General features: G+C 43.8%; 1 protein-coding gene across 1 annotated transcript in view; it reads left to right on the top strand.

Moving 5' to 3' along the window:
* Positions 1-9730: 9730 nt before the first annotated feature.
* Positions 9731-21772, top strand: part of LOC121545737 (plexin-A2-like) — a 294265-nt gene continuing 282223 nt past the window's right edge. The window contains exon 1 of the mRNA XM_041856524.1: positions 9731-10303. The gene's annotated coding sequence lies outside the window, so the exon portion shown is untranslated. The remainder of the gene's footprint in view (positions 10304-21772) is intronic.

Raw genomic sequence — 21772 nt, 5'->3', positions numbered from 1 at the left:
ACACCATGAGTAGTTAATCATGAAACATACACTACCGCCTTTCTTCTTCCCGGAGAGAGTTATTTTTTCTTGTCTGTGCTATGAACTAAGAACCCAGCTGGCTGTATGGACAGGGATAGTATATCCCGAGAGAGCCATGATTCCATGAAACAGAGTATGTTACAGTCCCTGATGTCTCTCTGGAAGGAGATCCTCACCCTGAGCTCGTCTACTTTATTGTCCAGAGACTGAACATTAGCGAGTAATATACTCAGAAGCGGTGGATGGTGTGCACGCCTCCTGAGTCGGACTAGAAGTCCACTCCGAATACCTCTTCTCCGCCGGCGGCGTCTTGGAGCAGCCTCTGGGATAAGTTCAATTGCCCTGGGGGGTACGAACAAAGGATTCAATTCGGGAAAGTCGTATTCCTGGTCGTAATGCTGGTGAGTTACCGCCGCTTTGATATCCAAAAGTTATTTCCGGCTGTATTTAATAATACAAAAGACGTCCTGGGCTAATAATGTAAGAAATAACACACAAAAAAACAAAATACTGCAAAGTATGAAAAAATGTATGCACTCTGGATAAGAGCGTCTGCTAGATGACTAAAATGTAAAATGTAAGTTGCTTAGGAGCTAGAAACAGGGCTTCCATGTCTGTCGGTGTCATCTTACATGCAGGTTTCTCCGATCAAATAGCCTAACCTAAATGGCGCCCAATCAAATAAAAAAATGTGCTGACATGTTAACAAACAACATATCCTAAAAACAGGACAGGTCAAAGTAAAATGGACAATATGGAATGGGTAATCAGGCTACTCACAACTGCTGTCCAGGACTGTCCAAATTGATTAGTTACAGGAATCAGGACTAATAAAGCCAATGCAACAGCCTGTTTTATAAACGGTGGGCCATCCAAGACATGGATGGGTATTCTTAAAATTCCATTGCAGGCTGACACCAGTAAGCTACACCCCAGTAAACACGGACCGACGCTGACGTCTTTTGCTTTTTTGTTTTTTTGGTCCTGTCTGGACTAGCAGTCTTTTTGGTGCAGTCCAGACTGGCCTTGATTTCCACGTCCCCTGATGTTGGTTTTTGGTCCGGTCTGGACCAGCCTTGATTTGGCCCAAACATAGACATCTATGTTTGATTCAGATTTGGTGCGGTCTGGATCAGCCTTAATTTGGTCCAAACATAGACGTCTATAAATGACGTCTTTTCAACTTTCTTTCAGAACCGAAAATGAACCTGATTTCAACATCCGGAAAATACGTCTTTTCACCTTTCATTCAGAATCTAAATTGAACCTAACTTCAACGTCTGGAAAATACGTATTTTAAACGTCATTTTGCTTACTGGGACTATTCTAGTTTTACGGGGGTAGCAATAGTTTTGTCTTGTCTAGAGCGGCAGAATGGCCAGGACCAGCCCGGAATACATTTACATTTACATTTTACATTTTAGTCATTTAGCAGACGCTCTTATCCAGAGCGACTTACAGTTAGTGAGTGCATACATTTTCATACTGGCCCAATACACTAGCCCAGTGCACTACTTTTGTGAAAAGAAACAACAACATGTATATATATATTGTTATTATTTATTTATTTTTTCAGGGGGTGCTGCAGCACCCTTACTTCCTGCGGCTATGATGGCGTATACACTTCAAGTTTGTCTTGATTTTAAAGAAGATTGATACAGTTGTAAATGAAAACCAACCCTCTGATTAATACACATTTATATGTAATTTTATTACACTGACATCTAGCCAAACCGCACTACTACACAAACAGACAGTATACTCAGCACCCTCTCTCCCAGATCCAATATGAATTGAGTGTTGTTCCAATCAAACAAATCCATGCTTGTTCCAAACAGGCTTATGAGTAATGGATTCAAGAGTGGTGCTGTATTTGATTACCCCTGGCTCTGCTCTGCGGTGGCTTGACTAAGATCCATTTGAGTCTGAGAGGTAGGCTAGCTAGGTAGTGCTGCTGTGAACTTCAATATGGACACCCTCCAGCTATTGACCCAGGCCATCTGTAAGTGGGCTGTGCTTTTAGTGTACTTACACACCAGTTGGGTATGCATCCTCTACCTCCTGGCAGTTTACAGATACTTTTGTTGGCAGACAGAAACCAGTCCTCCTTTTTCCCCCACTATGAATTATTGATGCTTCAGAGAATGGGGCTAGCCTACTTTTCAATTATGAAGATGGAGGGCATGAACCATTTTTCCATCATGGCTATGGCAATAACGGAATGGCCATTTAAAGTTATGTAGCCTTATAATTTATGAACAAACACTAAGTTATTCAATGAAGGTATTTTTCCTTTGGAAAACTAGATCAGAGATGGATGGATCTAGACATCCATATTTGCTGAATATGAGAGACAAATGGGAAAAGCATTAGTGAATTACCAGTATTGCAAATGAATGAAGAGGTACTTGGAACAGTCCTTGGATAGCTTTTCATGGACAACTAAAGGCATATAGACTGTGAATGACCAGGTAATAGGAAATACATGTTTTCCATAACAGAATTAAAAAAGCAATTTTGGACTGACCAATGTAACTTCAAAGTTTCATATCAAGTATTTTGGACATCAGAGCAATCTTGATGGAATCCTATTTTAGACAGAAAATGATATTCATATGATAGGTAAGATATACAAAACCTTGCAAAGAGCTGTTCCAAATGACAATCTCTTAGAAAAATATATAAACTTCTGGAACCAAGACTTAAAAATAACTGATATTGACACAAGATGGAGGGAATGTTGGAACATAACTAACAAAATTACAGTTAACGAAAATGTATCTTAATCCAGTATAAACTAATGTATAGAATGTATTATACAAGAGAAAAAATTCACAAATTCTACAGCACAAAGGCAGAGTCATGTCTTAAGTGTTGTAGCAGGTGATTTGGACGGAGTCAGGCGCAGGAGGTGTAAATCACAGAATAATGGTTTATTCGGCTAATACAGCGATTCGCAGCAATGCGTAAAACAACCCAGTGAGAACTCTCTGCGTCCATGAAAAGGTGGGGTCGTATAGTGCTAACCAGGGAAGGCCCAACACAACAAGGAAATCAGGGGACTCAATAATATGAAAGGTGATTTGCTCACGATGGGTCTCCTGCGTAACCATATTGACTGGTGCTGTAACTTCCCTAACAAAACCTGACCCTAATGGTCGACTGTCAAGTGCTTTGATGGGCAATGGAATGGACAGGGAAACCAATGTAATACATAGACTAAGAGCTAAAGACCTGTCCATAAAGTTCCCAGCTGCGCCTGAATCTACCAGTGCCTTACACTGGGGAACTACCGTGTAATCAGGGAAGTTGACGTGGATGGTGAAATGCAGAGCAGAGGGCTCTGAACGAGTGTGGGTTTGCGCTACCTGGGGTGACGTGAGAGTGCCCTGCCTGCCACCTCCAGAACAAGAAGAACTCTGACGACATCGTGCAGCAGAATGTCCTCTCTTGCCACAAGAGTGACACTGGATCTGTCGTCCTCCGTTCTCCCAGAACGCTGCACCACCCAGCTCCGTCGGAACGTGATCCGGGTTGAAGGGGGGTGAAACGGGCAGGTCCCTTCCAGGACGTCCTCTCGAATCCAGCAGGTTGTCCAACCGGATGGCCATGTCCACCAGTTGGTTGAAGGTCAACGTGGTATCCCGGCAGGCTATCTCCCTTCGGACGTCCTCACGTAGGCTGCATTGGAAGTGGTCGATGAGGGCCCGCTCGTTCCACCCGGACTCAGCCGCTAGAGTTCTAAACTCCAGGGCAAAGTCTTGCGCGGTCCTCGTCCCCTGCCTCAGATGGACCAGACGCTTGCCCGCTTCTCTTCCTTCGGGGGATGATCTCATGTCACCCCGCTCCTCCGCACACTCCACTGGCTTCCAGTTGAGGCTCGCATCTACTACAAGACCATGGTGCTTGCCTACGGAGCTGTGAAGGGAACGGCACCTCCTTACCTTCAGGCTCTGATCAGTCCCTACACCCAAACTAGGGCACTACGTTCATCCACCTCTGGCCTGCTAGCTCCCCTACCTCTACGGAAGCACAGTTCCCGCTCAGCCCAGTCAAAGCTATTCGCTGCTCTGGCACCCCAATGGTGGAACAAGCTCCCCCACGACGCCAGGACAGCGGAGTCACTGACCACCTTCCGGAGACACTTGAAACCCTACCTCTATAAGGAATACCTGGAATAGTATAAAGTAATTATTCTACCCCCCACCCCCCCATAAAAAAAGTGCTTGTCCCACTGTCTATCATAAGTTGAATGCACCAATTTGTAAGTCGCTCTGGATAAGAGCGTCTGCTAAATGATGATGTAAATGTAATGATCGAAGACTGCCCGGAAGAGGCGAGCGAAATCTCCGTAGTTGTCCAACTCGTCTCGTCCTTCACTCCAGACCGCGTTGGCCCACTCTAGGGCTTTCCCCGAGAGGCAGGAGACGAGGGCGGACACCTTCTCCCGATCCGATGGAGCAGGGCTGATGGTGTTGAAATAGAGGTCCAGCTGCAGGAGGAAACCCTGGCAGCTGGCCGCTGTCCCGTCGTCTTCCCTCGGTCGAGACAGGTGAATACCTCTGAGTGCTGGGTTGTGGGTGGCTGGATCTGGTCACTCCGCTGGTTCCGCAGGGTTGGGTCCTTTCCTCTCCAGGCACTGGACGGCCTGGAGAACCCGATCCATCGCTTTGCTCAAGCTGGCTAACATGTTGGAATGCTCCCGGACCCGCTCCAAGACTCCAGGCATATTCGTCGCTCCTGCTGACTCCATGCTGTTGGGTGTGTGATTCTGTAGTGGGTGATTTGGACGGAGTCAGGCACAGGAGGTGTAAATCACAGAATAATGGTTTATTCGGCCAATACAGCGGTTCGCAGCAATGCGTAAAACAACTACAGTGCGACTTAACGGCGCACTGGGGAAAACAAAACACACGGGTGAATATCCCGGCGATAAAGTACATAATGCTTCACCAAGCTATCGACACCTCCACATGGAAACAATCACACACAAAGACATGGGGGGCAGAGGGAATACTTATACAGGGACTGATGAGGGGAAATGAGCCAGGAATGTGTAAAAAACAAGACAAACCAAATGGAATGATGAGAAGAGGAGCGGCAGTGTCTAGAAGGTCGGTGACGACGAACACCAAAGCCTGCCCGAACAAGGAGAGGAGGCAGCTTCGGAGGAAGTTGTGACAAGTGTAAAACTAATAATGACTCAATAATCCATGCCTTCTGGGAATTCTATAAAGTCCAAAAGTTATGGGCGGAGTTAGAAAGTTGGCTGTCAGAAGTATTACAATGTAAATTTACTTTTAATTCATATGTCTGCGTATTTCAAGCAACCTGGTCTCAGAGCATTTCGTATTATTCTGTATGTAAAACTGAACACTCCATTTAGTATATGTTACATTTCGTATGGTATGTATTAATTTGTGGATGTCCATTTCATATGATATGTTACGAATTATAATTTGTATTATATATTCCGAATTTGCAAAGAGTATAATATGTTAAGAATTTGCTAAATGTATGATATGTTACAAATTCTAGCTAGATGGCTAGGTGGCTAACATTAGCTAGGCTAGGGGTTAGGGTTAGGTGTTAAGGTTAGGGTTAAGTTTAGGAGTTAGGTTAAAGGATTACGGTTAGGGTTAGGGGAAGTGTTACGGTTAGGGTTAGGGGAAAGGTTAGCTAAAAGGGTTAAGGTTAGGATTAGGGGAAGGGTTAGCTAACATGCCAAGTAGTTGCAAAATAGCTCAAACGTAGTAAGAAGTTGAAAAGTTAAAAAGCTAAAATGCTAAAGTTGTCCATGATGAGAGTCAAACTCTCAACCTTTGGGTTGCTAGACGTTTGTGTTATATGCTTACCCATCCACCCCGACCAACCACCCTACTTTCATTTTTCCTTAAGTAATCATCTGTCTTATGCAGGAGTGCCACTTTGTTTTTAGAAGTGGGGGGGACATAATATATACAGTGAGGGAAAAAGGTATTTGATCCCCTGCTGATTTTGTACGTTTGCCCACTGACAAAGACATGATCAGTCTATAATTTTAATGGTAGGTTTATTTGAACAGTGCGAGACAGAATAACAACAAAAAAATCCAGAAATACGCATGACAAAAATGTTATAAATTGATTTGCATTTTAATGAGGGAAATAAGTATTTGACCCCTCTGCAAAACATGACTAGGTACTAGGTGGCAAAACCCTTGTTGGCAATCATAGAGGTCATACGTTTCTTGTAGTTGGCCACCAGGTTTGCACACATCTCAGGAGGGATTTTGTTCCACTCCTCTTTGCAGCTCTTCTCCAAGTCATTAAGGTTTCGAGGCTGACGTTTGGCAATTCGAACCTTCAGCTCCCTCCACAGATTTTCTATGGGATTAAGGTCTGGAGACTGGCTAGGCCACTCCAGGACCTTAATGTGCTTCTTCTTGAGCCACTCCTTTGTTACATTGGCTGTGTGTTTTGGGTCATTGTCATGCTGGAATACCCATCCACAACCCATTTTCAATGCCCTGGCTGAGGGAAGGAGGTTCTCACCCAAGATTTGACGGTACATGTCCCCGTCCATCGTCCCTTTGATGCGGTGAATTTGTTCTGTCCCCTTAGCAGAAAAACACCCCCAAAGCATAATGTTTCCACCTCCATGTTTGTAGGTGGGGATGTTGTTCTTGGGGTCATATGCAGCATTCCTCCTCCTCCAAACACGGCGAGTTGAGTTGATGCCAAAGAGCTCGATTTTGGTCTCATCTGACCACAACACTTTCACCCAGTTCTCCTCTGAATCATTCAGATGTTCATTGGCAAACTTCAGACGGCCCTGTATATGTGCTTTCTTGAGCAGGGGGACCTTGCGGGCGCTGCAGGATTTCAGTTCTTCACGGCGTAGTGTGTTACCAATTGTTTTCTTGGTGACTATGGTCCCAGCTGCCTTGAGATCATTGACAAGATCCTCCTGTGTAGTTCTGGGCTGATTCCTCACCGTTCTCATGATCATTGCAACTCCACGAGGTGAGATCTTGCATGGAGCCCCAGGCCGAGGGAGATTGACAGGTCTTTTATGTTTCTTCCATTTGCGAATAATCGCACCAACTGTTGTCACCTTCTCACCAAGCTGCTTGGCGATGGTCTTGTAGCCCATTCCAGCCTTGTGTAGGTCTACAATCTTGTCCCTGACATCCTTGGAGAGCTCTTTGGTCTTGGCCATGGTGGAGAGTTTGGAATCTGATTGATTGCTTCTGTGGACAGGTATCTTTTATACAGGTAACAAGCTGAGATTAGGAGCACTCCCTTTAAGAGTCTGCTCCTAATCTCAGCTCGTTACCTGTATAAAAGACACCTGGGAGCCAGAAATCTTTCTGATTGAGAGGGGGTCAAATAATGATTTCTCTCATTAAAATGCAAATCAATTTATAACATTTTTGACATGCGTTTTTCTGGATTTTGTTGTTGTTATTCTGTCTCTCACTGTTCAGATAAACCTACCATTAAAATTATAGCCTGATAATTTCTTTGTCAGTGGGCAAACATACAAAATCAGCAGGGGATCAAATACTTTATTCCTCACTGTATATATTTTTTTTATCCAGTCGGATAAACACTCCAAACAGCGTACCCGACCGCTCGGAGGCGTCTTCATTGTCCTAAAACACACAGTTGCCTCGTTTTGTATCACATTCCAATGATAAAACTGGGGGGGGGACAAAAATGCAATTTCAGAATGTGGGGGGGACACAGTGAAAGTTGCGCCCCTGGTCTTATGTAACCATGCCAAATGTAACATATCATACTAATTTGAGTGTCCCGGATTTATTTTTACTATTTTACGTCCAGTCTATGAGACCAGGCTGATTTAAAGACACGCATGAGAGGGTGCAGTGAGATATCCAATGGGTTGGACAATACTTTTCTCGTCAATCATCTTGAAAAAACGTATACTTCAAAAAAGGAAATCAACCAATCCTCCCTCCATCATTAACACAATGGAAAGGTCAAGTGCTTTATTATCTGAATGTTGAATGTGCGTGGGCAACTGAGAGAAACAAAATGGTGCAGTTTGAGGCCATGTGTTTGAGACTGATGCGGGCGCTGGAGGTGTGTGAGCAGGTGGGTCTGGGCGGTGTGATGTCGTTGATATTTGTGTGCATGTGTATGCTGTTGTTTGTATGTGTGTTTTCTATTGTTTGAATTAATTTTTTTTTTTACAAAAAACGGGAACATTTCATCTGATTATGCTTTAATAATGTAAATGTGAAAGACAAGGATGTGTTGGACCTTCCTTGTAGCTAAAGGGTCAGGGGGATTGAGAGAGGTGGAATTGATTGACATTAATGCAGCGCAACAAAATGGCTGCTTAATGTGGTCCGGATTCCTAAACACTTTCAGTTCCAGGGAAAAAACTTGAATGGGATTTGTAGGAAAAAGGAGAGAAAGAGCAGCAGAATTTTTGCAGAGGCAGGTTCTAAGCGTTCTGCTTATTACTTAAACAACATTGTTCTGTCGCCCCCTGGGAGCATGGGGACTTGGAGGGCTGTGAAAATTATACCGGATCATTATCTCAGACGCAGAGAGAGCATGCATCTCAGAGCCAATCAATGGCACTGTTGAGAGCTCTAATGGCTGGCACTCAACGGAGGGTTACTGTGAATATAATATGACTGCACACAGTAGTGTCTACCCACCTGGAAAGAACATTACAACATTACAAGGACCAATAGTGGTCTAAAAATTGCTTGGCTCCTCTCTCTCCATCTATCTATCTATTTATATATAGACAGACAGACAGACAGACAGACAGACAGACAGACAGACACAGAAGATAAGCAAAAAGAGATACTTTCCAAGAATGAAGAAAAATAATTGTGTAAAGTTATAGGTAGCCTATTCATAATTGGGCCTACAATCCCACCATTTCAATAATATGCCTATTATCTTTCATAAAACGGTTGATTGATTCCCCAAACTGTTTATATCTGAGACAATAATGTTTTTCTGCTTTTGAAGATCTGTGAGAATGTAGTAAACCTATTGTAGAAAGTCGTTTATTACTAGGTAGTAGCACCGTAGTTATGCCCATAGGTGGCAGTACTCTAACAGAATTGGCACCAGCATCTCCCCTGAAAGTAGCCTTAATTGATGACACTTTCAGGTCACAATGCGTACTAGAACTGGCCAGATGTATTATGTGTTTGGATTATATTCGTTGATATTAATAATTGTATTATTATTTTTAGATTATATAAATAATATAAATGATGTTTTATACAACTCACTATATTTGAATACATCAAATATAGCTTCAATACGTGTTCAATGAAGGTAGGCTAGACCAATGTAACTGAAAAATCAGAAATACATCATTATAAAATGCTTCTGAAGATTATATACACTTTATTGTGTCTTCTTATTACTTGGCAATCAAGAAAAATGTCCATAGCCTACATATGAGATCAAATCAGAGGGAAGGGAAATAATTTATCCTACAAGATAATGGCTTATTTTGTTATCTATTTTATATTTTTACATTCACTGGAGGCTGATTTGATTGTCGCAAATTACACTGAGCAGAACATATGGCCAAGCCATTCGGAGGCACCACGCTGAAACAGTTAACAAATGCAACATGCAAATGAGCCCGTGCTGCGGAAGTGTACAGGGGGGCTGGGTTTAAACGCTGTGGTGTGCAAACCTGACTGTACTGTATGCTGCCAGGGTTCCGTAAGCGCCACAGCTTTCCATGCCAGTCTAGCACAGCCCTATGAGAAAGCGAGTGTGCCTGTGTAAACTTGTGCGGCAAGGTTGCTACCCAAACCGAAGGAAGCTTACCGGACGATGGCATGCCAGGCTACAGCGGCTGTCATAGTAGAGGACATTACCCTGTGAACTAAAGGAATTCGCCGTATCATATAGGCATGCTGTTGTAATCGACCATTTGAAAAAAAAACAGACGGTCAAACGAAGTTGCGCACACTGAATGTTCATCATAGATTCATTATTGTGTCCGTAGCGAAACGTTGCATCGGCTTTTTGGGATCTTTAGGCTATGAATGAGGCGACATTGGGTATCCGAAAATTTATAGGAATTGGGAGTGAATGGGACTAGGCTACAAGCTCTAAATTAATTGAGCATCATTGAGGAACGCGGTGTCAGACTTTATCGTAGCAGCCTACTCGGAGCATTTTCCGTGGATGTAAGTAGCTACAATACTCCATCGCCTAAAGGAAGAGAAGACCATCACTGGTTGTGTGATCAGAATAAAAACATCAGGAGCTTCCATTGAAACCGAAAGGTGAGTGAAAACGATTAGCATATGTTTATAATTTACATTTTTTTCCGGTTTGTTTTGAAATGTCTATGTGGATGCTGATGATAGCTACAACATACTTTTGTGTCTGCCTTAACATTAACACTGTTCCGCTTAATAACTAGCTACTCTAGTTCGCCACAATAATATCTGAGAATTCTCAACTCAATTCTCAGCTACCACAAAAAGGGGTTTAAGGCTGCTTATTAAGGTACCTTTGGGATATTAAGCTATATCCCACAAGTAGCCTAATAACCTGCCTTATAACCCTTATTGTGGTAGTTGAGAATTAGGCTAATAAGGCTATTTACATTTTATGGATATAGGTACGGTAAAATTTAGTGTGAAAAAAATGCCCACCCCAAAAATGCGAGGAATTTCAGTGTTGTTATTATTCCAATGGTAGCCTACCAGTTTCGTTTCAATGAATGTTTAGACAAATTTACGCATAGGCTATAGACTCATTGCCTCGTGTGTAAACCCACAATTACGCAGCTCCATTCAGTCAGGTGTTGGGTTTTAATTACCACCTTATTTATGACTTCACGGTCAACTTTTAATCACAGTGCAGCTGTCTTCAGCTCATAAAACTCATTTGATTGAGTTTGATATATCGATACTATCCTCGGCTTTTAAAATTGCGTTGTTCTGGTTTGATGTTATAATACCTTTATTAAACTGCAGCATTTAATAATTTAGTCATCGGATGAGTTATTTTTTATCGGCCTATCATCCCAAAGTAGTTTCAATTACTTCCAATATTTGTAATCAACAGACAGGTAGCATAGCATCAGCTCTCCATGCTGACCTTGACTGTGAACCCGCTATTAGGGGTAAGAGCAGGGCGAAGAGAACCATTTCTATTACAGTGGATTTAGATTATGCTTGATGTAGTGCGCACTTGAAGCCTTGTGCCTCATAATAATCTACATTTCCATCACACTCACACACACACACACACATACACACATCGCTCGGGAAGCGCTCATAAGGGTGACTCTAAAGGAAAATAAATGTTGTCTTAAGTAGAGAATAACTTGCATCTGCCCATGATTGACGGAGAGCATATTAATCGTTGTGACCATGCAATCAAAGCTAGTTTCTTCTTGGTAAAATCTGGTTTAGTATATCTAAAGCGTGACTCGCATCATTATTTTAATATCCTTCTCAAAGTATAACATCCGTTTGACCCTAGAAACAGCCACCAGGGTGGAAATTGCAGTCTTGGAAGAACAAACCACTACACTCAGCCTTACTCTGATTATCACATGCTGATTATATTCACCTAATTAACTCCAATCTGAAGAAAAAACGCAGGCACTAGAGCGGTATAGCATTACCATTATGTTTGGGTAGTTGGGCACTCAACGTATGACTATATTATTTTCTCAAGACACACATTTAGTCAGACTTGATCCCCTTTTCGCTACACAAATTTACATGAAAAATCCACCTTCACAAGAAGCACAGTAAATTACATTTCCATTCTGCTCAATGTAGTACTTTCAAGCAGTCTCTTTGAAGAGAGGCAGGAGTGGACAAGCAGAGCTGTTGAGAACCTCAACATCACACACTCTTTAATCAATAAGGTTAACTACACAAAGAAAGCTCAGAGAAGTTGCCTCCATTGGATAAATTCACATCAAACTGGCTGGCTGGCGCCGAAATGAGCACTCTCCATCGCCCCCCATTCCCCTTTCTCCTTTCTCTCAGCGTGTGTTCCAGCATTTTGATTGGATTGTATTCAGCTGGTCAGAACAGGAAGGATTTATGTGACAGTGCTGATCTCAGTCCTATTGATTTGCTTATGCCAGTCAGTTTAGTACATGACTGTTTCCTGCGGGGTAGTCGGGAGGTCTTATGTGCTTAAGGATGAGTTGTTCACCTCTTTCAACTTTCAACAGCTTTATTTTAGGAAGGGTAAATGATGCATCTCATTAGACCCCCTGAAAGCATTCTGTGAAAGCATTCTGCTGCTGCTGGGTATTTTAGTGAATGGACGGACTGATTTGATATCTGTTGGGCTGGCTGGTGTACTATTACAGACATTGAGTACGAACGCTGTGTTGATTAAGTACAGTGCTCCTTTTACATGACTGGTAGCCATTTTCTTCTTCCTATTCAAAAGCTCCCAACCACTGAGGCAGCGTCACGTACTGTATGAAGGGTAGGGATGGAGTAGGCTCTTAATGCTGGATCATAATGTAAACCCTACCCCCCTTTCCACAAGTCTCCTTCCTTGTGATGATGGGACTCTTCGTCAGGATGACACTACGGCTCAAGAGCGTTCCTTGTCGACCCCGACTATGACCCTTTAGTCGAGCTGGGCGATATTGATAAAAATACATATTGCGATAAAGTGACTGAATTAATATGATAACGATAAATTGAACGATAAATGTACAACATTAATCTGAACTACAGTTTTGTTTTTTTACCCTTTAAACTACTACTACCAGATAGAATGTTGTAGCGATTAAATTGTCCCATTAACAATCACCCATATTAGCCAACTTCTTTTATTTCAAACTTCACATTTCTCTAGTATAGGCTACTTATCGTAATGAATGATGTTAGCAAAATGCCCACGATAAGTGGTCGGTATAGTCAGTGTCGATCATTTTCGGTTTATTGTCCCAGCTCTACTCTTTAGACATCTGCGCCCATCAAGCAGACAGGTTTCTGTCCAGGGCAATAGCTGGTCAAAGCCTCTCCCCAATGCCATCAGCAGTCAGGACTTCATAACCTAATACACATTCTAGTGCATTGTACTTTATTATTAAATGAGTATGATAGGGGTGGTGACCAAGATGCAGCAAAGACAGCCTACCCTGTGTCTTGTGTATGTGCTGTGTCATCAGCAACCAGCATGCAGCACACACTGCCCCAGGCAGCCAGACTCGCCCTCCCCTGTTTAGCTTGAGAGTTTTTGACAAGTCGCTAGGCATGCAGGCGGAATCCTTGACCTATTTCTTAATGAGTGAACAGCGCAAACACATTCATCGGCTGGGTATTCTAGAGCGGCCTTCCCGCTTAAAGACCCCCCCACACACACACACACAAACACATACACACACTTGCCTACACACACATCTCAATGCCTTGCGGGCTGGCTGCTGAGTGTTCACTGACTCATTCCTTGCAGATATAGGTCTCCACATCCTCTCTGCTGGAGTGTAGGATACTCACTCTGTTTGTTTGTTTTAATGCAATTGGTCTCCCCCTCACCGGGATGTTAATCTGAACCTCTCAACTGTCCAGCTGTCACAACAGAGATCTCTATCTCTCTGACCCACACACACTCCACTCAGTCGGCCATGTCATGTGCCTGTGTGTACATGGGTGTGTGTGTGTGTGTGCGTGTGTGAGAGAGAGAGAGAGAAAAAGTGAGAGTGTATCCATGTGAAGATTGACATAAGAGAGATTTGAATCGTCCGTGACATTGATCAAGTGGGGTGTAGCCAGGGAGAACGTTTAGTTGGAAAGTGGTTGTGGTGTGGTGGTAAGCAGAACTATCTCTCTCCTCATGGTGTTCCAAGACTGGCTCCTCAGCCATAGCACTCAGTTCCCTGAGCTTTCAGACTTGCAGTCCTTCCCAACCCTAACTCTAACTCTGCTTGTGAAAAACAGGATTTTATTCTCTGCCAGCTATGCAGTTCTTTTAAGCGTTACGTTCAGCAACAGCTTATTTAAAGATACATTATTTCAGCCTCACCTGTTGCTGACAGGTGTATAAAATCGAGCACACAGCCACGCAATCTCCATAGACAAACATTGTCAGTAGAATGGCCTTACTGAAGAGCTCAGTGACTTTCAACGTGGCACTGACATAGGATGCCACCTTTCCAACAAGTCAGTTCATCACAATTCTGCACTGCTAGAGCTGCCCCGATCAACTGTAAGTGCTGTTATTGTGAAGTGGAAATGTCTAGGAGCAACAACGCCTCAGCCGCAAAGTGGTAGGCCACACAAGCTCACAGAACAGGACCGCCGAGTGCTGAAGTGCATAGTGCGTAAAAATAGTCTGTCCTCAGTTGCAACACTCACTACCGAGTTCCAAACTGCCTCAGGAAGCAATGTCAGCACAATAACTATTAGTCGGGAGATTCATTAAATGGGTTTCCATGGCTGAGCAGCCGCACACAAGCCTAAGATCACCATGCGCAATGCCAAGCGTCGGCTGGAGTGGTGTAAAGTTCACTGCCATTGGAATCTGGAGCAGTGGAAACTCATTTTCTGGAGTGATGAATCACGCTTCACCATCTGGCAGTCCGACAGACAAATCTGGGTTTGGTGGATGCCAGGAGAACGCTACCTGCCCCAATGCATAGTGCCAAATGTAAAGTTTGATGGAGGAGGAATAATGATCTGGGGCTGTTTTTTATGGTTTGGGCTAGGCCCCTTAGTTCCAGTGAAGGGAAATCTTAACACTACAGCATACAATGACATTCCAGACGATTCTGTGCTTCCAACTTTGTGGCAACAGTTTAGGGAAGGCCCTTTCCTGTTTCAGCATGACAATGCCCCCGTGCACAAAGCGAGGTCCGTACAGAAATGCTTTGTCGAGATCGGTGTGGAAGAATTTGACTGGCCTGCAAAGAGCCCTGACCTCAACCCCATCGAACACCTTTGGGATTAATTGGAACGCCGACTGCGAGCCTGGCCTAATCGGCCAACATCAGTGCCCGACCTCACTAATGCTCTTGTGGCTGAATGGAAGCAAGTCCCCACAACAATGTTCCAACATCTAGTGGAAAGCCTTCCCAGAAGAGTGGAGGCTGTTATAGCAGGCAAAGAGGGGACCAACTCCATCTTAATGCCCATGATTTTTGAATGGGATGTTCGACAAGCAGGTGTCCACATACTTTTGGTCATGTAGTGTAGCTAAGCTTATTTTGCCCATCATTATCTCGGAGGACTTAGGAGTAGAGGGTAGACAGTAGTCAGCTCCAGGGGTGTTACATCAACGTGGGGGAGTTCAGATGCTTTTCACAGCCTTGCTTTGGGAGAGGACGATTCTAAAGTTTCTTCTCATCCATCAGCCTAGTCACAGATATGAACAGAATGAACTAAACTACTATACACAACTCATTATGAAGATAATTGTTGCTATTCTTTTGTCGGTGTATGTACTGAAAGCATACAACCAAAGCTACAACTTAAGGTAAGGGAGAGCGCAACATTTGTAAAGTACACTGGTGGTTTGAATGTTTTATCAAGGAAGGCCATTTACTGTACAATCCCAATAAATGTAACATTACCTTGTAAGAACTTACCTTGTGATGCATTTGAAACGTGCATTTTTATGTCACTATAGCCAGGGCTACCCTGAAAGTCATGCTGTGGTAGTTTCCATCATGTTGAGTGGTTGTGTCCGTGAACCCTTGTAGTGACTTACAGAAGCGTTAAGACCAGTTTGGATTGATGGCTACAGGCCTCTACATTGGTAAATAGCGTCTGGAGTCGGTATGATCAACACATAGCACAGGGGGTGAAAATCAATGCTCCGGCTCTGCATTACATTTTCCAATACATTCACAGAACCTCAAATGCATCATAAGATTGCAGAAGTGCTGCTGCCGGTGCACTCCAAAGACCGAAAGTGCTGCTTCTAATGTCATAGAGTTTGTGAGTCCGAGGTGGGTGGTTGTCCCTCTTAGCTGCTGTGTGTGGGATATTGTGTTGAGAGATATTGTTTCCCCATGTCTGTCAGAACGCTGCTGGCAGTGGCACTGCAGTGGGAGTTGTAGGGCCCTAGAAAATCTGTGATACGGGGAATGCGGAAGGAATCTCGGAATTCAGACAATAAAACGGAATTCAACAATATTAAAAAATTTATTGAACTTAGTATGAAATCAATTAAATGTATTGACAATTAATTAATTTGCCCAAGTTTATCATAAGACATGAACAGAATGCATCAGTGATTTGTTGGAGGGTTGGAGGGTTGGACTCTCAGACAGAGCAGTTGAGAAGCAGGCTCCAGCCAGTCTCTTTCTCTTTCTCTTCAGAGGGCCGAAGGGGGAACAACCATTAATGTTCTCTCTCTTTCTGCCAGGAGAACGTGCCCAGGGCACGTATTCACAAATAGTCTTAGAATAGCAGTACTGATTTAGGATCAGTTTAGCCATTTAGATCGTAATGAATGGTGAGGTCTGGGCCCAGACCTCACCATGCATCCCCTGCCTATTGACGGCATTGAGGCTAAGCCTGAACCCCACTATGCCCTCACCTCTCCTCTCCCAGTCCCAATGGCCTGCCAGCTTGCTGAAACAAAGCCTTTTGTCCAACTACTGAATCCAACAGATGGAGAAATGGACAGTAAATGAAAGTAGGGGAGAAAAAAACATTATATAGGTAATTTAGTGGATTATGTTAGAGTAGAGCGTTTGCATTTAAACCAGTCCTTTGGGAAGCGTAACGCCCTCACAAAGCAACATTGGCGTAACATTGGAGAAATGTTCCCCTGTTGCTGCAGTGCCACAATGTGTGAGGTGCTGCTGGGCTATGCCAGTCAATCCAGACCCAGGAGCCCAGCTCCCTCTCCAGGGCCCAGGCAGCCTTTATTAAGATGTTAATGGAATTGCCTTCATGACACATTTCCATGGGACAGGATCTCTCTCCCCTGCCATTCTTTAGTGCCTCAATCTGTCAGCCACACTCAATACATCAGCCCCCTCTCTCTCCCTCAGTCACAGAACAGGCTCTTTAGGCATTCACCACATGTCTCTGCCCAGACCCAATCTCACTGTTTATCTGATCCCTCATGTCACAAGCCATGCTATATTTTACCTGCTGTAACAAAATTACCCCAATGCCGGAGATAAGAACAGCAATCATGGAACCAGGACCTCCAGAATAACGTCTGCCTGTTTGTTTGTCGGTTAACTTCACAGTGGCTGTAAGTCACAGGCAGCATGTCAGTCTGTCAGACCCAGTAGCAAGCCAAGCACTACCTCATTAGCTATGAGGGTTGCTTTGATTATTCAAGAAGGGGCTGAAATTGACATTTGGGTTGTTTGTGTTTCTTGAACAAAAAGCTCAGGCTGTTCCTCCACCTCATGCCGCCACTATTTGTTGTGCCGAGAGACTGTTGCCAAGGCGGCACAACAGCCCAATCAAAGGGAGAAAAGGGGGGGGGGGGAGACCTTGAGCTTTACATTCAAATGCTTTTGACTTTTTCAGTTTCATGAAAGCACTGAATGCATTGTCTCTGTCTCTGCATTTTCCCTTTCAGTCCTGGTTGAATATAAGTCAGTTTCGACCTGGAAGCATCAATAATCAATTAGCTCGTGTCATGGGAGGATGTGCTGTTTTGTTTAGTTTGGAAGTTGACAATAAGTGAGCAACAAAAGGGAGAGAGTGGGTGAGAGGCAGTCAGGGAGGGAGGGAGGGAGGGAGGGAGGGAGGGGGCTGGGCACAGTACAGACGCCAATGGGCAGCTGTCAGTAGCAGACAGACGACAGTGTATGCATCCCAAATGGCACCCTATTCCCTATGTAGTGCACTACTTTTGACCAGGGTCCATAGGTTCTGGACAAAAGCAGTGCACTATATAGGGAATAGGGTGCCATTTGGGACACAACCAGTACGTGCCTGTGTGTGGGGAGTTTGGTAGGGGAACAGGGCTCTGGAGTGGGCATTGGGCACAGTGGGCAGATAGGGTAAACAACGCCCCCTGGTGATGTGGACGGACGCCCTAGCCCTGCCACCATCACCATGGTTACCACGCACGGTGGCGGCAACGAGCGGCATTGCTTTGGCTTGTCTAGTCTGCTCATGTGCTGTGAGAAAGGAGTTCTAGGCCAACTTTGTCTCTACTCTTCACTGCTCTGACTGCTGTCCAATTACAAGTAGACCAATTACAACCTGAAGCAGGAGCGTATTACTGCTCTCCATTAGCTCTTTCTCATCCAGTTCAAAAAGCTATGTGTAATTTGCTGCTGCACACTACATTGACTTAAGCTTTATTCTTCCTCACTTAGAAATGTAGCTCACAATTCATACAGTTTATGCATTTGCATCAGTGCCATATAAGCTGTTCTCCCTTCACCAGCCTCCACTGATTTGCATTATCTTATTATTTTACACGATTCTTAATCAGAATAGCGAGGAAGGAAGAGTGTTATGGGGATGAGTATTCCGTAGTGTGTTAGCCTTGCCTGGTCCTGTTGTGCTGGAAGACTGGCTCTCTGGGGCTCCGTGACATGTAGCCACCTGCATTCAAGCTGTCTGTCTGCTTTGTTACAATTCTCAAGTCAGCCCTGGCCTTATCTGTGCGCCGGAGACGCCTCAACACATCTTCTGCCTTCAGCTCAGAAAACCAGAGGAGATAAGGCTCCAAAATCATTTCAGGAGAAGAGATAGCAAACAGAATACCTCAAACCAGAAACCTCAATTTCCAAAAAAAACTCCCTCTTTCCTCTCTCACTTCCAGATAAACACTTTCTTTCCACTATGCTGACCATAACAAATCCAACCAAAGCAATGATGAAAGACCTCGAAACTTCAAATTGAAAACCCTGAAACCCATCCTATCTGGGCTATCCTTCTCCCTGTGATGTCGGGTTTGTGTGAAAGTCCGCTTTGGGCAGACAAGTCACTGACGATTGCACACACTCCTTTAAAAACATGGAGGGTCCTTTACATTTACGTCATTTAGCAGACGCTCTTATCCAGAGCGACTTACAGTTAGTGAATACATATATATATATTTTTTCATACTGGTCCCCCGTGGGAATTGAACCCACAACCCTGGCGTTGCAAACACCATGCTCTATCAACTGAGCTACATCCCTGCCGGCCATTCCCTCCCCTACCCTGGACAACGCTAGGCCAATTGTGCACTGCCCATGAGTCTCCCGGTCGCGGCCGGCTGCGACAGAGCCTGGATTCGAACCAGGATCTCTAGTGGCACAGCTAGCACTGCGATGCAGTGCCTTAGACCACTGCGCCACTTTCTTATGCCTTCAACACTGGGTCATGCCACAACAGTCTGAAGGAATGGGAAAGATATTGGGAATTGTGTTTTTAAGAGCTTGGCTAAGACCTGTTCCCTCCTAGTTCTGTGCCTCTGTCTGCTTCCAGACTCTTTATTTTGGCCCAGGAGGCCTCAGAGTGCTCAGGCCAAGGGAAATGAGTTCAGTCTCCCTCGGGGTGGCTAGCTACAGAATGTTGATGCATAAATACATGACTGACCCACATGTGACCTGTATATGTGCAGGGCAGTGGGAGCCAGAGACTGGATGAAAATGGCTTTTTTAAGAAGGCATCTTCCTACTGGGCACACACTGGTTGAATCAACATTGTTTCCACGCCATTTCAATGAAATTACGTTGAACCAACATGGAATAGACGTTGAATTGACATATGTGCCCAGTGGGCTGTCACATTATATTATGAGTAGGTTGAGGCGTGTGGGAAGATGGTAGACTTGACTTATGGGAACGTATAGCCGAATGTATAGCAGAAAGTTTGATTTGATGTTGTTCTAGCAGCACTTGTTATTGATTTTAATCTGTCTCTGACCTTTCAGGACAAGGCTTTGGAATTCAACCCCAGCTGTGTGGAAATGTGTTGGGCATTGAAGGGTGAACAATCAACAATGAATGTTGTTTTCTCCTCCTTGTCAGCCATCCCATCAAATGATATCAAGCAAATAGCCATTGTGATTTGGGTAATAAACTAAACAAACACTATTGTTTTTAAAATGCTGCAATTTGTTCCCGTTTTGCCAAGCATGATTGTTTAGCAAGATGAATCCATCAGCTGGAAGTTGAATTTGGTTTTTCCACTCCCCTTTTTACTTCACTCGCTCTTTCCCTCCTCTCTGGGAAACTGTCTGCATGAGCTCTATGAAGCAGCATCTGCACTGCCACAAAAGCGCCACAACCAATGAAACGGGAGACATGACAGACGCATCTCCGCTCAGACAGTTTTGCATGTTCGAAGTGTGAAAAGAGACACAGTTATTACGAACATAAGCGCCTCCTAGGTCTTAAATTACAACCGCCGTGCAAAATAAATAATAAAATGGTGACATCATGGGTAATTCACTGATCAACAGCAATGTCGGTCAAGCAACAGTGTTTCTTTTCTGTAGCATTTAAGGTGAATGACGGGTAGAATTAGGGGATCTAAGACAATTATCCTGCGTGGTGCGTGGAGCGTAGTGTGACAGCGCTGAGACTGGCGGCTGAGGAGAGGAGATCCTCTGTGTTGTCCATGAAGATGTTGATTAAATATGACTGCTCTGAAGCGCAGAGCTTCCTGCCTGAAGGAAAAGAAGGCGGGCGGGAGGGAGGGAGAGGAGAAGGAGCGGGGACGGGCAGATTTGTACTTGAAAGCCGTGAATGAATATCTATCTGCTCATGGCTTATGTCTTAATCTGCAATAGTTTGGGATTTGTGGCCTAATGCCATTTAAAGCCTGACACACAGAAATAGGGCTGCACGATATGGGCAAATAATCGAATTGCAATTTTTAAACCAAATATTACGATTGCGATTTACTTGCGATTTAGATCAAAACACTTGGGTGAACTGTTGTAATCATAGAAATCAAATTCATATTCAGATTCTATGGTTGGGGTTGTTTGGCATGACAACTAATGAAAAAGACAGGTACAGTAAAAGTTGTTGTGACAGGATAGGAACCGAAGTGTTGGTCAGAGTTTCCCAAGGGATCCTTACACTTGAATTCATGAAGCTTCAAAATAAATAATTGTAGCCTCTTCCAATATGGATATTGCACACGTCAATATTGCAATTTCGAGTAAAAATGCCCTACACTGAAGGTGAGGGGATGGGATCTCTGCCATTAATCTCTTCTGTGTTGGCCTGAGCCCGGATTCTTAATGCATCTCAGAGTAGGAGTGCTGGTCTAGGATCAGTTTTGCCTTTTAGATTATAATAAAAAGGACAGGGCAAACCTGATCCTAAATCAACTCTCCTACTCTGAGACGCTTTATGAATATGGGCCCTGGCATTGCCAGGTTCTTATTATTCCCTATCTGGTTTAATACACTAGAGGAGAGAGACCAAGTACTGCTGCTGTTTTGAGAGAAAACAAATCTCATTACTGAAAGCTTTGGGAAGCTTGTAAGAACTGTACAGGTAGTCTAACTACTACTTGTGATTCTTTATGAGAGTGCTTTATATTTTTCAATTCGTTTAACATTAGAACATTGTGTTGACAGAGGGGAATAGGTGAGATTAATTTGCATCCAATTACGTTAGAGATATTATCATAATTCAAATTTACATTAACACAACATTGAACATGAATGTTTGCTATCTTCTGTTTTTCAAGTCCTAAGATTAATGTTTTCTTTTCATTAATCATGCGTAGCTATTGTTCCATGTATCATTGATGAGGGTTTTGTTCTATTAAGCAAAATACAGTATGCTTGACAGTGTCATTGTTGATCAAGAGAATTAAGCATTCATTCCCTGT

This window comes from Coregonus clupeaformis, chromosome 30 (assembly GCF_020615455.1).
Source record: "Coregonus clupeaformis isolate EN_2021a chromosome 30, ASM2061545v1, whole genome shotgun sequence".
NCBI lineage: Eukaryota > Metazoa > Chordata > Actinopteri > Salmoniformes > Salmonidae > Coregonus > Coregonus clupeaformis.
The sequence above is the reverse complement of the archived record's forward strand: the minus strand, read 5'-3'. Positions and strand labels throughout refer to the sequence as shown.